Source organism: Macrobrachium rosenbergii, chromosome 21, assembly GCF_040412425.1.
Source record: "Macrobrachium rosenbergii isolate ZJJX-2024 chromosome 21, ASM4041242v1, whole genome shotgun sequence".
NCBI classification, from domain to species: Eukaryota; Metazoa; Arthropoda; class Malacostraca; order Decapoda; family Palaemonidae; genus Macrobrachium; species Macrobrachium rosenbergii.
Genome location: NC_089761.1, coordinates 1,890,001 through 1,917,250, shown reverse-complemented (window position 1 = coordinate 1,917,250; position 27,250 = coordinate 1,890,001). Strand labels below are relative to the sequence as shown.

Here is a 27,250-nt window from a genome sequence, read left to right as displayed (position 1 = left end):
ATCGAGAGAGAAGTAAGTTGACATCGACCCAGGTGTACAGAGTCTTGTCGAACTGAGATCCTGTACTTCGAATCTATAGCATACCCACTCTCTGTGATTGTTCAACTTGGGCACTAACTGCTTAATAAATAATGACTCTAAGATAATTTTTATTAAGCAGTTAGTGCCCAAGTTGAACAATCATACCACCTCTATACAGCTGTATCTGGCTTGAGCCGTTTTTCTTCGCTGCTTCTCCCTCCTTTCCGAATCATTCAGCCTTCAGCCTTAAGTCTAGCAGGTGCTTTTTAAATTTTGTTTTGTTTTAAAGTAAGTATTGTATAATTTGTTGAGACTCTTAAAGACAAAGTTATATCCCATGTGTTTTTAATTTGTGTTGTTTTCTCTTTTAGCCTTAATGATGTAACTATGTTGTTACGAAACGCGTTGGCAATAAATGTAACACCTTTTGATGACCAGCTGTCGCCTTGTCACCCTGTCCTTCTATGTGCTGTGGCCCACTTGCGCCAACGTGTTCTGTCTTATATATATATATATATATATATATATATATATATATATATATATATATATATATATATATATATATATATATATATATATATATATATAATATATATATATATATATATATATATATATATATATATATATATATATATATATATATATATATATATATATATATATATATATATATATATATATATATATATATATATATATATATATATATATATATATATATATATATATATATATATATATATATATATATATATATATATATATATATATATATATATATATATATATATATATATATATATATATATATATATATATATATATATATATATATATATATATATATATATATATATATATATACTCGTATATATATGAAATTTTTATCACACCGTGATTTATATACAATCATGAAGAAGCTACAAATGTTGCTTAATATCAAATTCACGCTACCTCAGGAATATCTCCGAAGGAGAATTATCACCGAAGAGGAATTTATATAAGTGATAAATGAATTCGAACCCATCGGGACACGAACCCTTGACATGGGCCTATTCAGCGACTCCAGTGGGCGTTACCACTACGCCATCAAGAGAGGTATAAGTCATTACCGAGTCTGCTGTGTTGTTTTTCCCGTCGTGAACGGGGAAATTGTACTTAGCCTCGGCAATGACCCACCTCCGCCATGATAGTTCGATTGCGTTTGGAACATAAAGCTCTTATTATGAAATTTTTTATCACACCGTGATTTATATACACTCATGAAGCTATAAATGTCGCTTAATATCAAATTCACGCTACCTCAGGAATATCTCTTAAGGAGAATTATCACTGAAGGGGAATTTATATAAGCAATAAATGAATTGGAACCCATCGGGACACGAACCCTTGACATGGGCCTATTCAGCGACTCCAGTGGACCTTTAATGTTCTTATTTATTGTCTATGGTTTTTTAACTAACAAAAGGCCTGAATTATTGGATAAGTTCAACACAAGTGTGATTATCACAATGACATTAATTAATATTCGAGTTTTTTCTTACTAACCAAAATTATTACCAATTTATGAAATGAAGATAAATTATGTTAGCAATGTGGATGCTTAATGAAAAATTTTTAATATATACAAAATTATATACAAAATATATATAAAATTATTTGGCATCCTGTGTTTCTCTTTCCTCTCTTGAATCGGACTTTTGTTTTAAACTCTAATTCTAATAAACATTTTTAAAAGGCTATTACCTTTTTAGGCAATACCACTAAGGTAGCAATATAATCTGACAAGGTTCTCATTGAATATTTCCTCTTCTTTAAAGTTTTATCTCCATGAAAAGTTTTAAATCATTTTCCCATGACTTGAACTCTTCCATGAATTCACTCGTTGGTTTCATTAAGACTCCATCCAGTGTCTACATGTTTCCCAAGAAATGGATGGTGAGGACCTTTATAGTGTATCCGGTAAAATTAATTTTCTGGTTCTTCTTTTTCTACTGCCTCTTCAAATCCTATTTCTGTGTCTTCACAATTGATAGAATTTCTATCGGTTTCGCAGTTCTCAGAAAGATATTCCTCATCATTAGACAGGGAAAACAGCATTACAGACAAACAATCCAGGATCGATGGCTTCATTTGTCAGTAATTTTGAGGTGAAGCTGGTTTCATATAATCTGCCACTGAACCTTCAGTTAACCTTGTATCGCGATTTTCTAGTTCTACATTTTATTTACTACCTAAAAGAGAGATGTAAAGTCCACGCTCAACGCGTTCTCTGTAATGAACATCCCATTTTCTGCAGTGCCTTCACATTCAACCTGAGGTCGACCGAACACATGATATTGCCATTATTGTGAATTGTATATTTTATTGTCTGTTCAAGTGACCATGCATTATCTACATGTAACGGAGTATTTTTGTAACATATCAGACATTATTAATCATTATGTTTTCTGTATGTACCTGTCCTGTTTTTGTAGAGAAATAGTTTGACCTCAGGTCACCTGTAAATTTTTGTACCTGCGATCTTTGCCAAGTACGCAGATGTCCACACGCCACTTCATAAGTGGATCGCTTCATCAATAAACCAGCAGTACTTGTCTTCCCGCTCATTATTTCGCACCTCTCTCACAGTGGTGACCCCGGAGTGGTTCCCGGAAGCCATTAACAGACCCAAAACGGCGACTAAGTCTTAGCCCGATGAACCAGTCCACGGCCCTAACAGACTAACTGCAGCGCTCTAACAAAGCATTCGTGTACTACCGACCCTCGACAACAGGTCACCGGAGTCATTAGCGGAAAAACACGGCACACTCCCAAGCGTGTATTGACACGGTGTTCCATCACACTCCAAGTGAGAGCGCGGAATGAGCATGGATGCAGACATTCCCAACCACATCACCATCAACGCCCTCCCGGAGGAGATATACAAGAAGATCACCCCGTGGTTAATGACGACGTCAAGCCCCGCCACCTTCCAGGAGTTAAAGCCACTCTCGTCGAGACCTGCTCCCTAACAGCCTCCGAAAGAGATGCCCGTGCCCTCGACCTCAACCTCAACCCCCGACAGGAGGGAAACCTCTTGGAAACGTGGCATGCCCTCCAGGACCTCCTCCTCCTCCCAAGACTGACAGCAGAGGCAGGCACAAAGAAATCAGCCTGTCGAGGGAGATCTTCCTGCAGCAGCTACCCGAGGTCCTCAGGCAGATCACAGAGGCATACACCCTGCCGGTCGAGGATCTGATCAGGGTGGTGCAGCAGCTGACGGACTCCACGAAGGCGGCAAAGCAGGCGTCCACACCCGCACACCCCATCAACTGCCTCCAGCCGGAGGACCCCGCCATGGAGGCTGTCAATGTCATTGACCAGAAAAGGCCATCCCACCAGCAGAAGAAGGAGGCTCTGGGGCTTTGCTATTACCACCGGAGGTTCGGGAGAGCTGCCCGGAAATGCGAAGCCCCCTGCCTTTTCTTCCCTTCAAAAAACGGAGTAGGCGGCAGCGGCCACCCACACTGGCCGCCATGGCAGCACCAACTGAAACACCCAGGGGCCCCGCACCAGTAGGTTTTTACGTCTGCGACACCGTCTCCGGCAGGATGATGTTGATCGACACTGGAACCATGCGGTCAGTGTTCCCACCTTCAAGAGAGGACCGCAGACATCCGGCAGACCCGACTGTCTCCCTGACAGCCAGCCGCCAACAGGTCCCCCATCCTCTCCTACAGCACCAAGCTCATGTCGATCTCCATCCTTGGCCAGAGATACAAGTGGAAATTCATCTTCGTGGATGTTAGGACCCCACTCCTGGGGGTGGGCTTCCTCGCCCACTTTAGACTGGCAGCTGACGCTGGCCGCAAGCGCCTGCTGGACACCGAGTCCTGCCAGTCCCTGCCCTTGTCGGGGTGCCCCAGGGAGCCCACCATCTGTTCCGTTGCTCCCCACCAGTATGGTTCCTTTCTGAAGGAATTCCCTGAAGTCTTCAAAACCGAGCTTCGCCAGGTGCCCAGGGCCCCTGCCAAACACGGGATGTACTATCACATCAAAACATAGGGCCCCCCGCCGCACGCGAAGTTCCGACGGCTTCCCCCACAGCGCCTTCAGGAGGCCAATAAGGCCTTTGCTGAGATGGAAAGGATGGACATATGCAGAAAGGTTTCCAGCCTGTGGGCATCCCCCCTTCACATGGTGCAGAAAGTAGATGGCACCTGGAGGCCCTGCAGCGACTACAGGCGGCTCAACCTTGCTACAGAACCCGACCTCTACCCCCTGCCAAACATGTAGGACCTAACGGCCTCCTTCCACAGGGCCAGAATATTCTCAGAGTCGGACCGCCATCGTCACACATTTCAGTCCTACATCTTCACCTTCTCCACCTTTGGCCTGACGAACGAGGGCATGACCTTCCAGAGATTGATGGACAGCATCCTGGAGGACCTGGACTTCTGCGTCTGCTATGTCGATGATATCCTAATTTTTCCAGATCCAGAAGGAACACCTGTAGCACATCCGGAAGTTCCTTCAGCACATGCAGGAGAGTGGCCTCGTCGAACCTGACAAGTGCACCGATGTCGAGAAGGTGGAATTCCTGGGCCACAAGATATCCCCAGGGGGCATGTCGCCGAAGGTCGAGGCTGTCAAGAAGTTCCCCACCCCTACCTCCATCAGGGCCATACAAGAATTCCTCGGAATGGTCAACTACTACAGGAGATTCATCCCAGGAATCCGCACACCATGGCCCCCCCTGACGGAGGTCCTCAAGGGTCATCCAAAGACCTTAGTGTGGGGTCCCGACCAGCTGAAGGCCTTCCTCCTGACAAAGGCCGCCCTCGCTAAGGCAACATCTTTGGCCCACCAGGACCCCAACGCTCCCCTCCAGCTGACGATGGATGCCAGCAACTTTGCCTGCAGAGTCGTTCTGGAACAAGTCATCAGCGGGACCCCTCAGCTCATCGCCTTCTTCAGCAGGAGGCTCAGCCCCACCGGGTCCCACTACAGCACCTTCGACCAGGAACTCTTAAGCAGTATACCAGGCGGCACGTCACTTCAAGTTCCTCCTGGAGGGGACGCCTTTCACGATTTAGACTGACCACCAGCCGCTGGTCCACACCTTCACGAAGCAAGGGGAAGCATGGTCCTCTAGGCAGCAGCGGCACCTTGCGGCTGTCACGTGCACCATCAAATACCTCCCCGGCAGGAAGAACCCAGTAGTTGATGCCCTCTTGAGGATCAAGATCAACGCAGTGCAGCTCTGGATCGACTACGAGGACCTCGCCCGTGAACAGGCCTCCTACCCAAAGACCCCAGCCTACTGCACAGCCATCACGTCGCTGAAGTGGGAGGACTTGCCCCTCAGCTCAGGAGGGTCAACACTGCTGAGCGATGGGAGCACTGGCCACCCCCGCCCCCTGGTGCCTGCCTCCAGACGCCGGCTGGTCTTCGACGTCATCCACTGCCTATCCCACCCCTCCGGAAGGACGACGACTAGGCTACTGACGGATAAGTTCGTCTAGCACGGCATACGGAAGGACGTGATGGCCTGGGCAAGGCAATGTATGCAGTGTCAGGCCAGCAAAGTAGGGCAGCACACTGAATCTGGGGTGGGCGAGTTTCCCCAGGAGAAGAGACTCTTCAGGCACACCCACGTCGATGTGGTGGGTCCTCTTCCCCCATCAGGAGGAGCAAGATACCTTCTAACAGTCGTCGACTACTCCACCAGGTGGCCCGAAGCTATGCCCATGGAAGAAGCCACCTCCAGTGCGTGTGCAGAAGCCCTCCTCTCCAGCTGGATCATCGGTTCTGTGCCCCGGACCACATAACGACAGACAGAGGTCCCGCTTTCCTGTCTGAGCTGTGGACTACCCTGGTACACCCTAATGGGACCACTCATCACAGCACCACAGCCTACAACCCCGCAGCCAACGGAATGGTGAAAAGGTTCCACAGGTCCCTGAAAGCGTCCCTCATGGGTCGTTGCTCCTCCAAGAATTGGAAGTACCAGCTGTCCTGGGTCCTCCTCAGATTGAGAACCGCCCCCAAAGCCAACGGCGACCCCTCCTCAGCAGAAAAAGCCTACAGGGAGACCCTGGTAGTCCTGGGGGAACTCATCGCAGAAGACAGGGACGACATAGCGACGCAGAGGCTCCATGACAGGGTTGGGAAGTTTGCCCCCTGCCAGAAGACATACACCGATAGGGACATCTCTCTTCATGCCTCCCAGTCTGTCCTCCGCCACCCATGTCTTCGTCAGGGACGACGCCGTGCGGCCACCCTTAACCAGGCCCTACAGAGGACCTTTCCTCATACTCAAAAGGGACAAAAAGGCATTCCGGGTAGCCGTCCACTGGAGGGAAGAATGGATATCTTTAGACCGCCTCAAGCCCGCATTCTTGGAGGAGGACGTTGCAGGCGGTTCCCAAAGCTTCCCGCAGGGTGCAGCAACCACCTGGCCAGCCCCATGCGCAGGAAAACGTCGTGGGCGTCCCTGAAAACCCAGAAAACAGGCAGGAGGCACCCCAACACACGGGTCCAGAGGGCGCCGGAGAAGGCGACCACCCCTCCAGTTGACATTGAGAAGCGGGGCCCCCTCCGTCGCCCCAGTAGATACCTGCTTTGATCAGATGTTACCTACGTTGTGGGGGGGGGGAGTATTGTAAAGTACCTGCTCAACACGTTCTCTGTAATGAACATTCCATTTTCTGCGGTGCCTTCACATTCAACCTGAGGTCGACCGAACACATATTATTACCATTATTGTGAATTGTATATTTTATTGTCTGTTCAAGTGACCATGCATTATCTACATGTAACGGAGTATTTTTGTAACACGTCAGACATTATTAATTATTATGTTTTCTCTATGTACCTGTCCTGTTTTTGTAGAGAAATAGATTGACCTCAGGTCACCTGTAAATCTTCGTACCCGCGGTCTTTGCGAAGTACGCAGACGTCCGCACGCCGCTTTATAAGAGAATCGCTTCATCAATAAACTAGCAGTACTTGTCTTCCTGCTCATTATTTCGCACCTCTATCACAGAGATATCCCTGCAGAAAAGGTAGGCTGTTACACGGTATTTTATAAGTCCAGTACATCTGAAACGTGTGTTCACTATGCTTTCATTTTTTGCATTATACACATCTGAGCAGATAAATTTTCTCTTCTGCCCAGTGAGTGCATGAGAGAGAGAGAGAGAGAGAGAGAGATGAACGTATATTCCGAAAATCTTATTGGGAAATTTATCAGATATTCATTATAAGTATGCAATATTCCTAAACAATGGAGAAAATACCAAAAGGTTGTAATGACAGATTATGCCTCACAGCCTATGCTGACGTAAAGTCAGACTTATCTTACAAAACGGATAATACACATTTACGTGTTTACACTAAAATAATTATCACCCATATACTGTATGCTGTTCGGGCAAAAGTGATTTAAAAAAAACTTATTCTTATTTTCTAAGTATCTTATATTATTTCCTTCATGAATTTCCATAATCTTACTCATAAAAAGAAAATGATGAACAAAACACGAGCACACTTCTTTAGCGGCTGATAGGGCAAATGTAGTGTTGGTCATGCATTTTCTTGCAATGTCTTCTTCCGTTTTGCGGCTTGTGTTTATAATAGTTCATCCATGAGGTTCCTCTTGTATGCATCTTCTGCAAAAAGTTAACAGCATATCTTTGCATTATTAACATCAAAGGGATCCTTCCTCTTGCAAATATTTATCAACTTTTTTTTCATTTCTTCGTTCTTGGGGAATTCATGCAACATAACATCGCCTTTCTCTGTAGATTATGCATGACAGCCAAACATGGCACAAGTACTAGTCATTGTATTTTGTTTTTCGTTCGTTCACGACTTAGAAATCGAAATATAAAGGCCGGCAGATGAAAAACAGAAAAATAATTGCCGCTCGTTATTTCAGTCAGCTGAGATGCTTACGCTTCCAGTAGCTACTAATAAGCGAGGGGGACCTGCGTGTATCCTTCATAACGTCATGCTCAGGCCAGGTAGATACTGGGTCAGAAGTGGGATGACCTTCTCTCTTCTTTAGGTCTGGATTCAAGTTGTCTTGAATATTTGCCTAAAAGCGGTAACAATAACCACTGACATTTCTTGAAATCGCCCATTATTACAACTCCGCAAGGATATTCTCTGCACGAAACACCAATAATTACTAAAATATGATGTATTCAGGCCTGTTAAAGACAGCCTGGAAAGTCAAGTGCTTTGATTGCAAACGCCTTTCCTTTAGGCCCCGGTCCTCAAATGCAGGAAAAGAACTCTATCCGCAGTCCTTTTCCCTCTAAAGCTTTGGTACTCAAGTGCTTCCATTGCAAGCACCTTGTCCTTTAGGCCCCGGTCCTCAAATGCAGGAAAAGAGCTCTATCCGCAGTCCTTTCCCCTCTAAAGCTTTAGTCGGGCAAAGCACAGATCTCATTTCAGCAGTGAGTCTGAGTCAGGGAATCGGTTATTCAGGTCCATGAGTCTCTTTTTCATGTGTGCTCGTGTCTTTCATAGCACAATGAACAACTTTTTCACTAAATTCATACGGAGAACATGGCATGTCTTTGCACAAACTGTATTTTCCTTTGACGTGAGCATTTATAAAGGATGATTTCTAATTAAGAGCACTGTGTTAATGTGCATTTTTCCCGTCTATGAGTCCAAATAATTTATCCACGAACATTTAAATTTAAATTGCATACGTGTAATTTTGATATTCATGGAAAATCCACACACACACACACACACACACACACACACACACACACACACACACACATATATATATATATATATATATATATATATATATATATATATATATATATATATATATATATATATATATATATATATGTATATATATATATATATATATATATATATATATATATATATATATATATATATATATATATATCTGCTGCATTTGCTTCCTTGATATATTTACCAGCATTCTCACAGCCTGAGCAATTTCAAATCACTTTCCGAACTTACGGCGTCAAGCTTCTTATAGCGGCACCGAATCCATGGCGATTTTCTTCCTTTGTATCAGCTTGGATTCGGCCATTGAAGAAAGGAGGTCATAATGGCTGCTCTGTTGTTCCTCCTTGGGATCCTCTTATGGCGACAGGTCTTAGCTGCTAGGTGATGGCTGACGCAAACACACGAATAAATGGACGTTTTCATACTTTATTTTATATCGTTGCATTTAAATTTACTGACATTTGCATATGCGGTGAAAAATGTTGAGGACGTTCAAATAGAAAAAGGAGGAAAGAAGAAAGAGGAAGAACCTGTGTCAGGTCGCCTGTTGTAAAAGGCGCGATCAAATGAAAGGTGGGAGGATTACACGAAAGGTACTCTAGATCCCCTTCACGAGAAAGCTTCGAGTTTGTGCAGACCAAACAAACGGTGATGCAAAACCCGAAGATTTCCGACTCACTCACACCCCTACACCCTAAAGGACACCTGCTCTGCTCGTTGCCCGTTAGATTGTTCTTCTAGTCAACAGGTTTCATCTTTCCACTTCTCAATAACCAGCAGCTGATAACGCTTTTTTTTCACCCCATCATAATAAGTTTAAAATTTTGTACATTGGCCGGCTCTGATTTTCGAAAATGCGACCATCCTCTTCTTTAGGTAACACGTCAGCGTATTGTTAGTTGTTGTAGAATTTTCTTCTTCTTTTTTTCAAATGATAGGATTGCTAAAGGAAACCGTAGACACCTTTCACAATCTACGGAAATATTAAAAGAAATCTTTTTTGTGTGGGAATCAATACAAAACCTGTTCGAAGTCATAGGAAACAGATCCTGAGAAGAAGACAACATCCGATTTGCGTAGAGCCAAGAACACTCACTTGTTGCCAATACACATTTCAACTTTATTTATTCTAACCAAATTCCTTTCGCTCTGAATCAGTAATGACATAACACTAGACGTGCTTGGAAATTGTTTCTCTCATAGAAGATAATATCCGCACCCTCTACGCTAATGTTCAGGTTATTGTTTTGCGTTGATTGGTGACCTTGAATAAAGGTAATAATGCTATAAATATACTTCGATTGAGCCAAGTTGTAGACTTTCTAGTTTTGGGTGAATTGCGACTCTTACTTGTCAAATCAAAAACATCAGTTCCTTTCCAGTGGCGAACGTTTTACCTGGTCACATGCATAAACGAATCGATTTTTTTAATTATGTTTTCATGATTATGTTCTCTATATAGACGAAGCAAAGCCCGACCAGCACTTCACTTCCTAGTAAAAGCAAAAGAAGTAACATGTAAGACACCTTAAATTTCAAAGGGGCTTAACGAACTTGTATATGGAGAAGACTGGTGAGAGCAAAAGTGTATCGAAGATTAGACAATACGATGGCGTCAATAAAAAGGACTTATTTACCTAAGTTCGTTGCAAACTTGTCAGCTCCCCTCGCCTCTAAATCTGCCGTTCCTCTCACGCGGCCTCTCCCCATGACAGCACCTGCTCTCTCGCTATCAAATGATTCTCCTTCCACGTGACGACAGTTCAGCCTCCTCCTACATTGGAGTTCCCATCGCTCTTCAAACATAACTTATGCTTCTTTCCTGCCTCCTGCTTAACTTGTATGACTTGTCATTTCCCAAACTTTTTATGTGTGAATTTCTTGTCACACTTTGCGATATTCGATAAACTTTCCGGTCGCTTCTGCTTCAGTGTTTTACAATTAAATTTCTTTGTTGAAGGAACATGAATTGTTTGTATAGAGCAAATCATCGTATGCATATATATATATATATATATATATATATATATATATATATATATATATATATATATATATGTGTGTGTGTGTGTGTGTGTGTGTGTGTGTGTATACATATATATATGTATACACACACACACATATATGTATATATATATATATATATATATATATATATATATATATATATATATATATATATATATATATCACTTGGCTCTTTGTTTTATTACATAAATCCATCCTATTCTATAGCAACTTGCTTTGTAGGTTAATAGCCTAATGGGTTATTTTATAAGAATGTATGCTTTTTGTGCATAGTAATAATAACAATTCTGTTAGACACTTTGTCGAGCTTACAGCATTTCATTCCTTATATGGGCTGAGAGGTTGGGTTGTTTATTGCAGCATTGTTCTGCTGTTTATGAGGCATTCTTTTTCTGGCGAAGGGAACGACCCTATTGGAACGGGACCAAATGATTTAATATCTCCGAAACCTTTAGGGAAGGAAGGGGAAGCGACCAAGTCCATTTATCACTGTAATTGATGACTTCATTTGCGTGTCTCCTGACCTACCCTGGATTATTTTTCGTCCTCTTCAACCATGATGACATTTTGATTAGAACTACACATTTCGAATATTATTGCTTCCTGTGGACACTGCATGGATGGGTGGATGGATGGATAAATGGGTGGACAGTATCCAGGAATAAAGCATTTAAAAAGAATACCTGCCTTGACTGAACATGGATTCATTATTTTTGTATTGGTTATCGTTTTCCAAATCATAAATTTCACTTTACAGACAATGTTAATGATTTTACCTAAGTAAATGTTACAATTTTTGAGTAACATTAAAGATTTCCCTTTTAAAGCCCCTACAGGGGTAGCTAATATCACGTTTATTATATTTGCACCGATTACACAGAATATTTTATAGCTGCTAGCGTCAGTAGTTTAATAAGGACTAGTTGTTTATGACATGGTTTCTTTCTATTTCTATCAAACTTTTGCAGTAAAACCCTAAGCTTTCCCTAGAAATTACCGAAGCTGCCCCACCTTGTGGTTTCCTAAGCATCAAATTTCCTCAATAAAATGATAAATCCTTGATTACTCACAACGAGCATCTGGATTGAATTTGATGGGCATTGGACTGGGTTTGGCACAACGCCCTTTTAGCCAAATTTCCTGTTTATAGCTTTACTCCTCTCCACTTTAACATCTTGTTCTTTTGTTTCTGTCTGACCACTGCACATATTTTGTACATGATTGAGAATGCTACATCCAGCTCGTTGGCATATTTCTTCTATTTGCGTTCCTCTGAGTCCTCCTCTTTCAGCATCTATTTGTTCTTCCTTGCCTTTAGTCAGGAACTCCTGAAATCTACTGAACCTACGATTTAGACCTTTCTCAATGATTCGTGCATTTTCCGCGTCCACTTATCAGACATCCGTTGTCGATCTCCATCTCCAACATGCTCCTATAATTATTGAGATTATAGGAGCACGTTGCATTCAAGTTTTCCTCTTGTATTCTTATACTCTTCTGCTCTTCCAAGGATATTTTGGATGATCAAAACTACACGATCAAATAAATATGTCCTTAGAATTTCAGTACTGAGGCTGTATTCTCCTCATTTCTCTCTTTTTTTGCTTCATATTTGCCTAATCTCCTGTTTGTATTAATACTCTCGTGTTTATGGCGAGGCTTTTGTTTTCCTTGCTCTATTCCAACTTGTTGAACTGAGTACAGAGATTTTAATGGACAAGGAAACCAACCGAGCCTTTTCTGCAGAGGCTCTTTCTCTTGACCGCAATGTATCTCGCTGTCTCATACTTAGGGAGAAAGCCTCACCACAATACGAGTTATTAAGTGGAGATCTAACATCCTTGGCTTTATTTTTCGTCTTGTGGCATTTTCTTTCCATTTACCTTAAGAGTTGCACTTTTCTCCTTACTACTCTTCCTGATCCCTATAACTCAGGCCATTCAGTTGCTTGTCCATTTGGAGTTTAGTGTTTCAAAATGTTGTGTAACCATATTCATAAACCACTAGGAAACGTGTCTAAACAGTGATTTGGTGTCTACTGTCTCTGAAAACAAACCTTTCACATTTTTTTGGACTCCATATCTGAGCATCCATAGTTATATTTTTGTGTTATATATGATCTTTAGATTTAATGATTGTGTAACTTCAGTTTAGGTAGACTGTGGAAGCCCCATTATTCAAATGCCACAAAGTTTTAACTGTGATAATCTGCGAAGCACATTTCTGTTGTAATAAACCCATGATATTCACCTGCTTCAAATAAAATGCCAAGGACCAGATGGCCCACTTCGCTAGGTCAAGAAGTGGTGCGGCAGTGTCCACAAGAAGAAGAAACACGCATCAGCAAGTTCCTCTTCAATGATTGGCGCTGTTATGCGCCACAAAATTCTCAAGTTTTCATCCAGAATCGGATAACGTGTGGTAGGGAGTCCTCTTTAGTACAATCTCGGCTCAAAGTTTCAGGAGCAACTGAAAAGGAAATACTGTCCTGACGGCAGGCCATAAAATACGAAACCAAGAAAATCGAGCATTGGTTTGCCATATAAAACAATTCACTGCACAGGGTCCTCTAACTAGGGAGCTTCTGAGGGGTACAGAACTGTATCAATGACACCCAAAAAATGGGGAATAACTACTGACAACACAAAAGTATGATTTGCAGGACTATAAGCCTTCAATGGCTCTTTTCCGAAAAATCTAAATTTTTTCTCTCATCCTCAAAATAGGTGAATGAAAAAGGGAAAAGTATAGGCTAAATACCTTACAGGCTCCGGGAAAACAAAAAACAACAATACAAAAACTGAAGGCCAAAAAGGTATCATAACAAAAAAATGATTCCTATACCAAATGTTAAGGGAGCAAATGAAACCCGCAAATACTTCAAGTGAGAAACAGTTGAACAGCGTCAATGCATAACGAAAAATGTGACCCCATAGCATATATGAATAAGAAGTAGAGGGTTGCTGAAGAAGCAATCCTAGGCTACCATAAATATGAAGAGAACAACTATCCTACCCTACCTGCTGACTTGAAAAGACAAAGTTCGCTTCAAAGTCAAAGAAGAAAATTCTATTCAGCGAGGCAGAAAAATACTCAAGCAAGCCAAAACACTGACAAGGCAAGGCTAATGTAGCAGAGGAGTTCCAACAGCAGCTGGCCTACCACACATGCTGAGTAACAAGGTTCACCGCCCCAAAGTAATACCCAGTGAGGAGTGGCCATTGACTTGAAAAAGAAATGTGCAATTAATCTAGGAATATAAACAAACGTGCAGAAAATATAGGAAACACCATGGATCACAACATAAACTGAAAAGGCTTTATAGGGAACAAATTTTAGCTTCCAATTGGAGTTTCAGTTGGAAAATCACGAAATACACTATGATATAGTCGTTAATGGGAAAAATACCCATGAATATGGAAGGTGAAGGTGAAAAGAACAGGAATATATACGCGAAGGAATAAGGCGCTTGCTATAACACAATGGTTAATCAAATGTTGGGGTCTCAAAGTTAAATATAGATAGTGTGAATGACTACAATCGATTTCAGGTTCAAGCGATTTGATGGCCGTGGACATAGGGCGAGTCAGTCACACATTCATCTTTTAGGTAGTATCTGATTAACATGAGTCCTTACACAGATTTCTTGTGCCAACGTTCACAGTTGTTGAATGGCTTAGAGGTCACTCACTCATGAGGGCAAAGGAAAGGGACAGGTCATTGCGCCGTCACACAATGTCCACTAACCAAAAAAAACACCTCCACATACTGTATGATCACCTGCCATTTTATTTTCAATCTTTTTCGTCGTTTTAGACGTTTCTTCCCGCGCTGCCGAATGTACTTGGTTGGAAGTGGCCGTGCTTAGTTTTTTTAATCCGTACCCTTAGGAGCAATAATAATCTTTGTTTGGGCCTCTCTCCAATACATCCATGGTAAATCTCTTGTAAATCTCTTAGGGCATTTGGACTATAAGATTACTTAAATGACAAAATCAATAAATAGAGAGAGTGCAAAATATCAACGTAACTTTTAACAAGGCATTTTCATAATTCCATTTGCAATTATTGAGGAAGGGAAAGAAAAAAAGTATACTATCTGACTGTGAGTCCAGCGAATGTTTCTCTCTCTCTCTCTCTCTCTAACTCTCTCACGTCTTGTCTTCCAGAGCTTTGTTTTTCCTTTTTTTGATCTTTAATAAGATAATCGCTACCTCATTCTACAGTGACCTAGAGACCATTTATATGCTTTTCATTTTCTCTCTCTCTCTCTCTCTCTCTCTCTCTCTCTCTCTCTTCCCCCATAGAAATGAACACACACACATATATTTATATATATATATATATATATATATATATATATATATATATATATATATATATATATATATATATATATATATATATGTATATATATATATACACACACACAAAACACGTGAACACACACACACACACACACACACACACACACACATATATATATATATATATATATATATATATATATATATATATATATATATATATATATATATATATATATATATATATACACTTACACACAGAGAGACACATTCTGCGCTTAGATAGATGCCGTTTCATTCTTTCCCTACTCTTACGAAATATAGAAATTCTATTTACTTTTTCTTTTCATGTAAATAAAAGTATTCACAGTTCATTTTCTACATCCTTTTATAGTTTAAAATACTCTTCACGATCCTGTACTATTTTAGTTTATAAAGATATTTTATTCCCATACTCGTCATTTTCTCTTGTCTGAATTCGACCAATACATGCCCCAAGGGAAGCTTAGCTTTTAAGGGAATCCTTTAAGAGAACTAGCAACGTAGCTCAAAATCTGTGCCATGTTCAAGAAATGAAAGGCATTGTTTATATTGTTACCCAGTGCAAAATATTACTAAGGATCATAATTTGTTAATAAAGAAATCTAGCACTGATTATGAGTATCTTTTAGGTCTGTAGTACATTCAAACACCAACCAAATTCATTAAGAACGTTTGATATGGCATCCTCACTCCTCACCCTTACCCTGCCCAAAACGACAAGGTTTGGAAATACTTAGAGGCAGCGGCAGCTGATAACTCAGTAGGTACACCGTTAGGCTCTCCATCCTTAGCTCACAAAGACAGTCATGTCATGCAGCTGGCGAAATCGAATCAAGCCTTGAGCAGAGCTTGAACTCGGAACTAACACGACCCTAGTCTTGCTTATCTGGAACTGGAACTGAAGCTGCAAGAGGCCTGGCGACAAGGTACACCCTGACTGTTGACTGAAGACTAGTCCACTCATCTGCCCACTGTTGCAAAGTGCACTTGCAAGGGATCCATGGTGCATCTGAAATTAGCATATTTGAGTTACCAGTTCTCTTTTCCTCTTACTGAAACTTCTCACTTCATTTCACAAATTTCTCACCCCCCGTAAATGCTTTCAAAATCTGTTACCAGTGTTTTGTGTGTTCTCTGCGTGATATAATTTTAGTGACCTAATTGTCCATTGTTTATAGTGAATTAATTTATTCATTCCTTCCCATGTGCCATTAATGCTAGAGAAAGAACCCATTATCCACGAAGCTTTACCTGGAATTATTCTATTTCCAGACACATGTTATCTCAATAACCTCACCTCCTACACCACCATCTTGCCTAGTGTAAAATCTGCCCAAGAAAAGCAACAGTTAAACCTTGCAACATCTCAAGCTATAATCTCCTGTAGCTGATTTCTAATTGAATCTCACTGTGTAATTCCCGAGACAGTGGCTCTCCGATTGTGTTCTAATTGTATATAATTAATTCTTTATTCTGGAAACCTAATAGTTACATTTGCTATTAATCTTATCACAGTTTACTTTATTAATAATTGTATGAGTGCTTTAATCCTCATTTGCCATGCTATAAATGTGTGCAATAAAGTATAATTTTGTAATTAGTCAGAGTTTCCAGTGGCAACCTTTTCACCAAGTAATTCATATTGGGTAAACTATCTCATTTATGTGATTCTACTGATTACGTTTTAGTCACGGTAAGCGGTTATGCAAGGTCTTAAGGTAAAATTCCGATTACATCTATTCCTTCCCGTCCTAATACATACATACATACATACATACATACACACACACATATATATATATATATATATATATATATATATATATATATATATATATATATATATATATATATATATATATATATATATATATCACTAAGTCCACACCAGAAGGCAGTGAAAACCGGGACTTTGAACAAAAGAAGTACTTTCATAGTTTATTCTACATTTTCAAGTTCACACTGAATACAAGAGAATTTGACAGAGATATAGGCCTGTATATAAAAACAGAAGGGGGGCGGGGTTACAGTTTATTAATCTGGGCAGCTTGTTCTTTAAACAAAGAAGACAGGGACAAACGATCAAGGGATAATCCAGGGTGGGGATTAACGTGCCTGGTGGAAGTAGCTTCAAAAAGCTTCGATAAACACAGTCTCTAGCAGATTTCTTTTCCGATGGTCGTTGACCTTGCATGGCCTGTCTTAAGCCAATGATCCGCAATGCCATTATTTGATAAGCCTCTTCAAATGGCATATTTGTGTTAGGAGCTTCCTACGTTTAGTCCTTTTGATGTTTGGCCAATATTAATCTTGTATTACATTCTTTGCAAGGAATATTGCATACAATATTGTTTGAATTGGGTGGGCTATTCTTAATTAGTTTATTTCTCAAAATATTATTATATTTAGATACTAAGTTAATATCAATAGTTTTTAAAATGGGCACTGCAGGAATGAAATTAGGATGAAATGGCAAACAGAGAATACTTTTAAGTTCTTTGTTAACACTGGTTGGGTTGTAATATGTCTTTTTTGCTTTATTTTTACAAAGTTCGAAAAAATATGGAGGGTAACATAATGAATCTCCAATTTTATCTATAATTTTAAACTCCTCTTCCAAAAATTCACAACTACAAATTCTAAGAATGTTGACACCTTAATTTGTTTGGCATGGGTAGAGTAAAAATGAATATATGACAAATTATTCGTGGGTTTCATATATACTTTAAAACAAATATTGGTGCTATTTCTAATAACTAAGACATCCAGAAATGGTATACAATTATTTTCTTCATATTCTATTGTGAATTTTATGGATGGTACAAGATTATTAATTGTTTGCAAGAAATCAGGAATATTTACATTTTCTCTTACAATACAAAAACAATCGTCTACAAAACTAACCAAAAACACCTTAGAGAATAGATTTCTTGGAATAAGTCTAGACTCAAAGAATACCATGTACATATTAGACAAAAGTGGCGAAAGAGGGTTCCCCATAGCCATACCAAATATTTGTTCATAAAAATTACCATTGAAAGTGAATTTAAATATTTTTATACAAAGGGATACCAAATTAATAATAACATTGGCAGGTAGTTCTAGATTGTACAAGTCCAAATGTTGTGATAAATATTGAAGTAAGTCATCAACAGGAACTTTAATAAATAAAGATGTCACATCAAAACTCGTTAACCTGTCAGTGCTGGATAATTCAATAGGGGAAAGTCTAGCACAGAAATCAACAGTTTTGTAAATGGGAATTTGAAATAGAACCCAGAATAGGTGATAGTAATATTATTTAACTAGATATTTAGAAATCTTATAACTAATAGAAGCGGTTGAAATAATAATGGGTCGAATAGGAAAATCTCTTTTATGGGTTTTGATTATTCTGTACATGTACAATAAGGATGGGCCAATCGTTGACACTTTCTCTCTTATTGAACCGAATTCCTTTAGTATAGTTTTTATTTTAGAACTGAAACTTTTTATGACATCAGCCAATGGAACTTCCGTAAGTACTAGAATCAGATAATAAGTTTTCCATTTTTTCAACATAACTAATTTTATCCACTATCACAAAACAATAGGATTTGTCGGCTTTAGTAATGTGCAAACTTTTATTTTTCTTCGTTTCATGAATTGCATCTATAAACTTTTTGGGAAATTCCCTATTTTATTAGGCATTTGAAGTAAGCCGAAGAAAAGATCTTTAACTAAATTCATTGAAGGTGATACAACTGTGTTTTTCTTTTCCAGTCTGGATATCTCTGAGATGATGTTTGTGCTCGAAATGTCATTACTAATAGAATATGATAAGCCATTGCCTAAAATACATTTAAGATTCTGGTCCAGTTCTTTGTTCGAGAGTTTTATTACACAATCGTCTTTGTTTGTTATTCCAATTACTTATCTCGATGAGACATTTTAATTGATGATCTAAGGCTATTATAAATTCTGTTCAGTAGCTCTGTTATCCAATCCGGGGGAATCCTATTTATGACATTAAATCTATCTTTCTCAATTTCTTGAAAATATTGAATTCGAGCCTTCTTGGCTTTTCTATATGTTTCTTGAGGAAGATTACACACAATTCATTGAAAGGAGATTCACTGTCCACTCGTAATCGTAGGTAGTAATGGTTTTGGGATCACTTATTCTTGTAAACATTTTTGAAGGAATTTCCGTCAAAGCTGAATACTGTGCGCTTTCACCAATGTCCCTTCGAAGTTGAAAAGAACATCTGCCAGAAAAGGGAACAGGAGTAGAAAGTTTCTCGTGGCATCCATATCCAATGCAGCGCGGAGGAAGGTGGATTTAGTGATGTCTTCAAGCAAGCGTCCTTCGTGCTGCATTGGATATATATATATATATATATATATATATATATATATATATATATATATATATATATATATATATATATATATATATATATATATATATATATATATATATATATATATATATATATATACATATATTGTATATATACAGTATATATACATATATATTTACCATTCATTTCTTATCATGTCAAGAAGGATAAATCAAAATAAGGAAGAGAGAGACTAAAAAAGCCTTCTCATTGGGGCGGGGGGGAGGGTGGCGGGGGGTCGGTGTCTCTCAGTCGGTGAAACATACTCGGGCGATTTCATCGTCTCGATGTTTTCGTCCCGAATGATTTCTTCTTCTTCTTCATCAGAAAGAAGAAGGAAACGGCGAAGGAGGGAAGTAACTTGGCAAATCTTCACGGTAGCTCCTGCAGCCCATCAGGAACTTGGACGGGATCCATATAACTTCGTCTTTTTAACCGAAATGTGTGAAACGCACCCTAACTCATACATTTGGCTTCCATTATTGTTATGGATCCAGACAATCTAATGAACTGTTACTTTTCATTCTGGCATGATTCACATGCTTGGATTCCACCCCCTCTCAAGCAGCCAGATATCTGAAAGAACACTGCAATTGCGTGTCAGCGTGGGTGGAATTAAAGGTGAAGAACGCCTGTTCCTCCTGACTCATGTTCGAATCCTGGAGCTAGGGAGAATCACTTCAATCCATTTCTCAAATTTGCTTTTTAACTCATAATCGAGAAGTTCGGGTTTATTGTCTAATGCAGGATCAGGGAGGAACGCTTCTGCTAACGTGGTGACGAAAATAAGACCTTTTCTGCGCAGGTAGTCACGTGACCCTCCCCGCTGCAGATTCCTATGTCCAGGTACCGCTCATTTATGCCGTCTTTTTTTTTTTAATAATCCGTTTCCTTTAGTAAAGCTCATCTTCAGTTAAGACTTTTTCTTATTTTTCACTTTGATGCTAAATAATTCACTAAGGCCATGAGCCACTAAAGGTCCGAGAGCATAACACTGTCCAGTAAGAAAGATAAATTCAAAACTGTTTTCATTGTAAGTATTATTGTGTGGATTCATTTAGCAAAATAAGAACAAACAAGTTGTTGATACCCATTCAATATTAGATTATTAGTTTCATAGGTTTTCTTTTTCTGGTCTGGCACTCGGTCTTTTTCTTTTTCTTTATTACAATCACTTTACTTAGATAATTCATCCTGAGATGCCCATAAATTGTAGCAAAAAAAGAAAATATTACATCTTTGTGATCATCAGCTTCAGACAACTGTAATTCAGAAGCAAGCGACTTTATGCAGTCTTTAACCTCCCCGTGAAGTTTCGCCATGAGTTGCAATAAATGTCTCTCTCATAATACATAACTGAGACGTGAAAGCATGTAGTCTGCTTATGTTGACTGTGCTCAGTCATGATTTTCATGATAAATGCAGTCTGTTGTTTCAACTCCTAAATTAGGATATTTCAGTGAAGATATCTTGACGATAGGTACAGCCGTCAATGTAACGAAGACTCTTCTTCTATTGCTCCAGGAGGTGATTTTTCAAGTTTTCCTTCATCTTTCTCAGTCAGACTCTGTTCTTCTCTAACATCATCCTTTAAGCCTTCATTTTCAATTTCAAGTTTACTGATCAGATTTTTAAAGAAAATGTTAATCACGCGCATTTCTACTGATAACTTCCGTTCATTCACTGTTCTGTTTTGCACTAGCAGAAAATGACAACTGCCTATTTAAAAATCAAATTCGTCTTCTTTACAACCGGTGGGTTTTTTTTTATTAAACAGAGCAATGTCTTTTCGTAACAAATACTCTCTCAAGCAAAATTGAAAACTCACCGAATTTGGATTGTCATTTGACGTCTGCAACCAAAAAAATTTTCCATTTTGATTTAATCGCCTTTTACGTATATGAATTTAACGCTATATAATTTACTTCGCATTTCGTAAAGGCCTATAAGAGATTTACCTAATAGAACTTCTCCCTTTTGATGTCTATAAAGACAATTAAATCGTGAGTTTGCTACCATTATCGTTTTCATGGTATCAGCCTTTTCCTGCAGATTTTTTTCTGCTCCTCATAATTAATCCCAAAAGCATTTCGTGATACTGTCATCATATACGGGAGAAGAATTTATAATATCAAACCACTTATCAACAACATAAATGAAATTAGCAGTTTCTTCCACACTGCTGCTGTTTAAGAGACCTTTCTCACCTGAGTAGTCATTTGCACTTGCAATCGAAGTGGATAACAGCTGTTATCCAGTTCACACGCTGTTTATCTTGGCCTAACAAGTTAAAATGGCTTTCATTTTACTTATAAGAAAGGCCACATTCTGTCTTCCCCTGACTACATTTCACGAATGGAAGAATCAGAAATAAAACTTCCATGTTGCAATTTGATTTCATGTAGTTGGTACTATCATCCTTGTAAAAATGTGAAGAGCAAATGATAGCATGATCTGGGTTAAGTTTATCAGATCGTCTATATGCTTGCATGCATGCATCCCTCAAAATTTTCAACGCTCGCAAAAACGAAAGAAACTTATGCCTAAATCTAAAGATTTGATTTTCCTTTTTGTGTTAAAACAGCCAAAAACTGTGCAGTCGTTCGGCGTTGTGCTGACAATATTCGAACAACGTGCTTGACCAGGAAAAACGTTCTCACACTGACATTTACTGCGAGGAGAAATGTTGGCAAATGAGGCATTGTACAATACAACTGGTACTCATATGCTGGAATCTACACATACTATAAATGAATATCTATCAAAGAAGTCCTTAGAGACAGAATAAAACTAAAATATTAATCGAGGAACATATTTTGGGTTGTCTTTTCAAGCCAAATCTTTGATTTGTGTTGGCTTAGCCCGAGCCCGAGTCGAGATTTAGGGCCTCACTTGAGCTCATTATCCTACTCGCTCAGATTCAGACCTGCGTGTTAGCAGACCCGATCTTCTCTGGATCCTGGTCTATTGACGTTGCATAATCGGTAGACTGTCTACACTGTGTGTGAACTGCTCCGTTAAAAACTCTACAGTCAGTACCAGTATTGTTTGTGTATCCTCCAGCAAAGTAATACGAAGCTCATTGCACAAAGTTATGTATTAATCATGGCCCTATCAAATAAAAGAACACGACTTGATATCCGTGGATAGCGAGAAGCTGCTGCTGCGCGTACTCGGTCAAGGGCGGCACAGGAACAGAGATGTCTTTATTGGCGTATTGGATGAGCTTGTCCTTCGACGGCATGAAGCGATTCAAATCAAATTATGTTATGCCAACGTCGTCATAACAATTGTACCGATAGAATAAAGGTAAGAGCCAGCCGCAGAAGGAATCCTTCTTCCAGACCTCCTAGCACGACACCACCCGAAGCAGAGGTGCCTATTAAATTGTTCTGAAATCCAAAACAAAAAATCAGTGAGTAGCTCAACCTGTTCACCTGATCGGGATATTTTGTAAAAACAAAGGCGCGAGTTCAAACATCGCCTCCATCAACGACGTTTGGTTTCACCAAGTTTTGCGTTTTCAAATTATGATTACGGAATCTGGTGCGTCACATCACTGGAGTTATGGTGAACTGATATTCTGTTGCCGAAGTCAACTACTGCTCCCACACATGCTCTGACAATGCTTGATTAATGCCTCTGTGGGGATGAATAGGCCATGGCTGCTGCAGACAGTCCCTTTGCCTCGTTTCAGCTCGTTTAGAAAGTCAATTTGGCCAATTTCATCAACGAATTCTTTCAGGAGATATTTCTCTATTTTCTTCACCAGTCAGCTTTATTGTTGCTTGTATTGCTTTGTCGGCAAGTCAGTCATTATTTATTACAAACTATCCTTTAGCCCGTATAGATTGGACAAAAGGGGTATTAAACTAAAGGTTACTAACACTTCCCCGACCCTTTTATAGAACACCGGCTGCTAGTATGATTAATGGGGATTGGTCAGTAGCGTAAATTCACGCAGTAATAGCAGTAGCCAGATGTCTGAGTATCCCTTCCTTTCGTTCGTCCTGCTTCTTGTACCTACTGCAGTTGGAGGCTTCTTCCAAAAACAGAGGAAGGTCCTCATCCCGAAAGGTTCAACCTGTCGAGTATGTACAGCAGGTGTACAGTAGGCCTACACATACACAAGAGCTTAATAATAGCGAAACATGAAACAAGTAGAAAACATGTGGGGCTGAGATAGAAAACTAACACAAAGATAGAATATACAAAGATGAGGCCTCACCCTCACCTGTTCAGCATTAACCAAAGTCTTTAGGTGACGTTTTCTTCCCCTTCTTTTAGAATGTCAACTTTACGAAGCGTTAGGGTTTTAACGGGTTTTTACTTTGGTGTCAAAAGGAAAACACCTGGTTTTTATAACTAATGTTCGCCATCTTTACACCGTATTACTCTGCGTTTCAATCTGAAATTGCTTTGCATTTAAATACAGTCATCTACCGCCTGGTTTCTCAAAGAAGGGACCACCAGGAAGTTCACGGTTCGTTTGACTTAAGCCACCTGGACTGCACATTAAAGTGGTAATTGTAAAAGCACTTTTCAAATGCCCTCATGCTTATAAGATGGCAATTGTTGACATACAGTTAAGGGTACACACAGATGTCGGCGTGTTCAGTGAGACCTCATCCCCTCTGGAAATTTCGTCTCTTTGTCCGTCACCAAAATTATGTAACATGTCTGAGTCTCAGTCAGCTAGCTGCCACGCAGTCAGCTCACTGATCCGCTGACTTGCTGCTCGATTTTCCCCTCATCCAGCGACAGAGAGAGAGAGAGAGAGAGAGAGGGAGAATAAAAGTAGACCTGAAATTCGCGAGATAAACACTCATTTAAGGAAAATGAACGATTCTGATAGGACAGATGAACGTACTCACACACGAACACATGCACACACACACGCACGCTCTCTCACACACACACACACACACACACATATATATACACATATATATATATATATATATATATATATATATATATATATATATATATATATATATATATATATATATATATACACATAGATGTGTGTGTGAGGTCATGCGAGTGATTTTTACATTTGCAGGTATTAAGCGACAAGTATTGTTTAATATCAATTTACTATACTTTATTGATAACTTCCATCCAAGGGTAACTATAATTGATAAGTGTCTCCACCAACCAGGAGATAACCGGGTATATGAGGTCTCTGTCTGTTGTTTCTATACCAGATCGTGGTTCGAATCGTGACCGGCCCAAAAGCACTAATTAATTATGAATCCCAAGGTATATTTGTGGCTTAAAATCTGTAAATATAAACAAGACACCCGTCTATGAGACAACAAATTCATATAATATATATACGCGTCTATATATATATATATATATATATATATATATATATATATATATATATATATATATATATATATATATATATATATATATGTATATATACGTATACGTGTGTGTGTTTGTGTGTGAGCGTAAAGTATCTTCTCATATAGGAAAGAGTTAAAGCTTTAACATTTTCCCTTAAAGAAGCTTTTTCATTTAGCAGACTGTTGGTTCCAATGGCAACAGCCGCTGAAAATACACTTCTTTTCATTAGTTCCTGTTGGCGGTGCTATTAACCATTTCATGAGTTATTTGCTGTAAATGTGATTCTTTTGTCGCTGCCCGAAAAGAAGGAGACCCTTTGAAGGCAAAGGTTCATTAGTTACACTTCGTTCAAAGGTTGACTCGTCTCTTCCGTGGCCCCGTAAATACACTTTATATTCCGACGCTCAAACGAGACATCAGTTCACAGCTTTTCCCCCTGGGAGCTACAAACACTTTTAATTAGCAAGAGACATTCTTTATGTCGACTTGTCAACGAAGCCCATTCAACATTTCCCCTTCCTCTCGTGTACAGGTTCCACTTTTAGCCTGATGAAGCGCTGGCGGCGAATATTCATAATTAAAACCTTATTCCTTTCTCATTTTCACTTTCGGGATCTTCGTCCTCTTTATTTCTTTCTTTGTTTCTTTCTTTCAGTTGTCATTTTTTATTTCTCTCTTCCTTAAACAAGTGATCATTCACCGCTGCATTTACCTTTCTCATGACTTCAAAACAGTTTTGGTAACATCGTGAATAATTCCGCTTTTCCACTTTATGGAAAACTCGAAAAGAATCTATTTCGTTTCAGATAAAGAGAGAAATATGCCATTTCTAAATTTAGCAACATTTGATTTTTCTTCGACGAGAAAACATTCATCAAATTCTAGAACTTTCCACAAAAATTTTAATCTTTTGGAAGAAACAGCCCTTCCCTCCGTCTTCCGTGACAGCAGGGGCTGCGAAGGGAAACCCAATTGGTAGGGTGGATAAATCCCCAAAGGACTGACACAAAATAAGAGAGAAAAAAAAGCAAGTCCTGACGTGACATGACGGCATATAAGCTTCAGGAGCGAGAAAGAATTTAGCTTTGGTTGTGGGGTTTCTGAGACAAGAAAGAAATAATCGCCTAAACGTTTAAACGCGGCGCTTTTTCAAGAATTCGTATAACGAAGGTTCGATTTTGAAATGTAAATATTCCATACCATTATCTTAATCACTTTCAGTTTTCTTCTGCCTCTGTTTTGGAGTTAGCTCTCTCTCTCTCTCTCTCTCTCTCTCTCTCTCTCTCTCTCTCTCTCTCTCTCTCTCTCTGACGTAATCCTTTCACCCTCAATTCGGACACACACACATCTCTTGCGTACTCATTATATATTTGAAACAAACCGAATTAAACATGATTGGTTTCGTCTGTTTATAAATATTGAAGAAGGCTATACTGTATCAGAAGTTTACCCTACATGCTCAGTTGAAACACTGTACAAATGAAGAACAAGAGAGATAAAGTGAAGTAATCTCTCCAGTGAGAGAGAGAGAGAGAGAGAGAGACTGCAAATAAACACAGAGAGCGAGGTTCTTGAAGAGAGTCAAATGGAATACATAAGATAAACAGTACTACTGTCATAATAAATTACATTCATAGATTAAGCTCAGACTTGTAAATGAGGAAACATACATATGTATGTATACATATATATATGTACACACACACACACACACACACACACACACACACACACATATATATATATATATATATATATATATATATATATATATATATATATATATATATAGCGCATATGTATTTATATATATGTCTGTGTATATATATATATATATATATATATATATATATATATATATATATATATATATATATATATATATATATATATATATTTGAGAAAGCAGCAGCAGAAGCAGGTAGTAATGAAGGCAGCAGAAGCAGGTGCAGTACCACCTACCCAGCGCTTTCGTGTATTCTTGATAGACCTCATCAGGGTACAATATAAGAATGAAAAACAGTTTCGAAATTTCAAAGGTAAACATAAAAACGAAAGAAGAAGCAAAATATAAAACAACGAAGCAGCCTAACCAAGAAGCAAATAGTCCGCAGCCAAGAATTACACTTAAAGGATAAACACTACAAACGGAAATGAAACTACTGGTCAATCTATTTCACAGTTACCAGGTTTTGAACAATACATTTCGTAAGCCAGTTATCTAGTTTATATTGTCCATAGCTAATATTAAACACACTACTTGACTTATGTTTTATTATGTTAGATTCTGTAATGTGTCTTTTAATAATATCTCTAGAAAATCATTTTTTTTT

General features: G+C 39.1%; 1 protein-coding gene across 5 annotated transcripts in view; it reads left to right on the top strand.

The window, feature by feature from the left end:
* LOC136849658 (leucine-rich repeats and immunoglobulin-like domains protein 1) overlaps positions 1 to 27,250 on the top strand; it is a 566,587-nt gene that overhangs the window by 169,256 nt on the left and 370,081 nt on the right. The window lies entirely within an intron of this gene.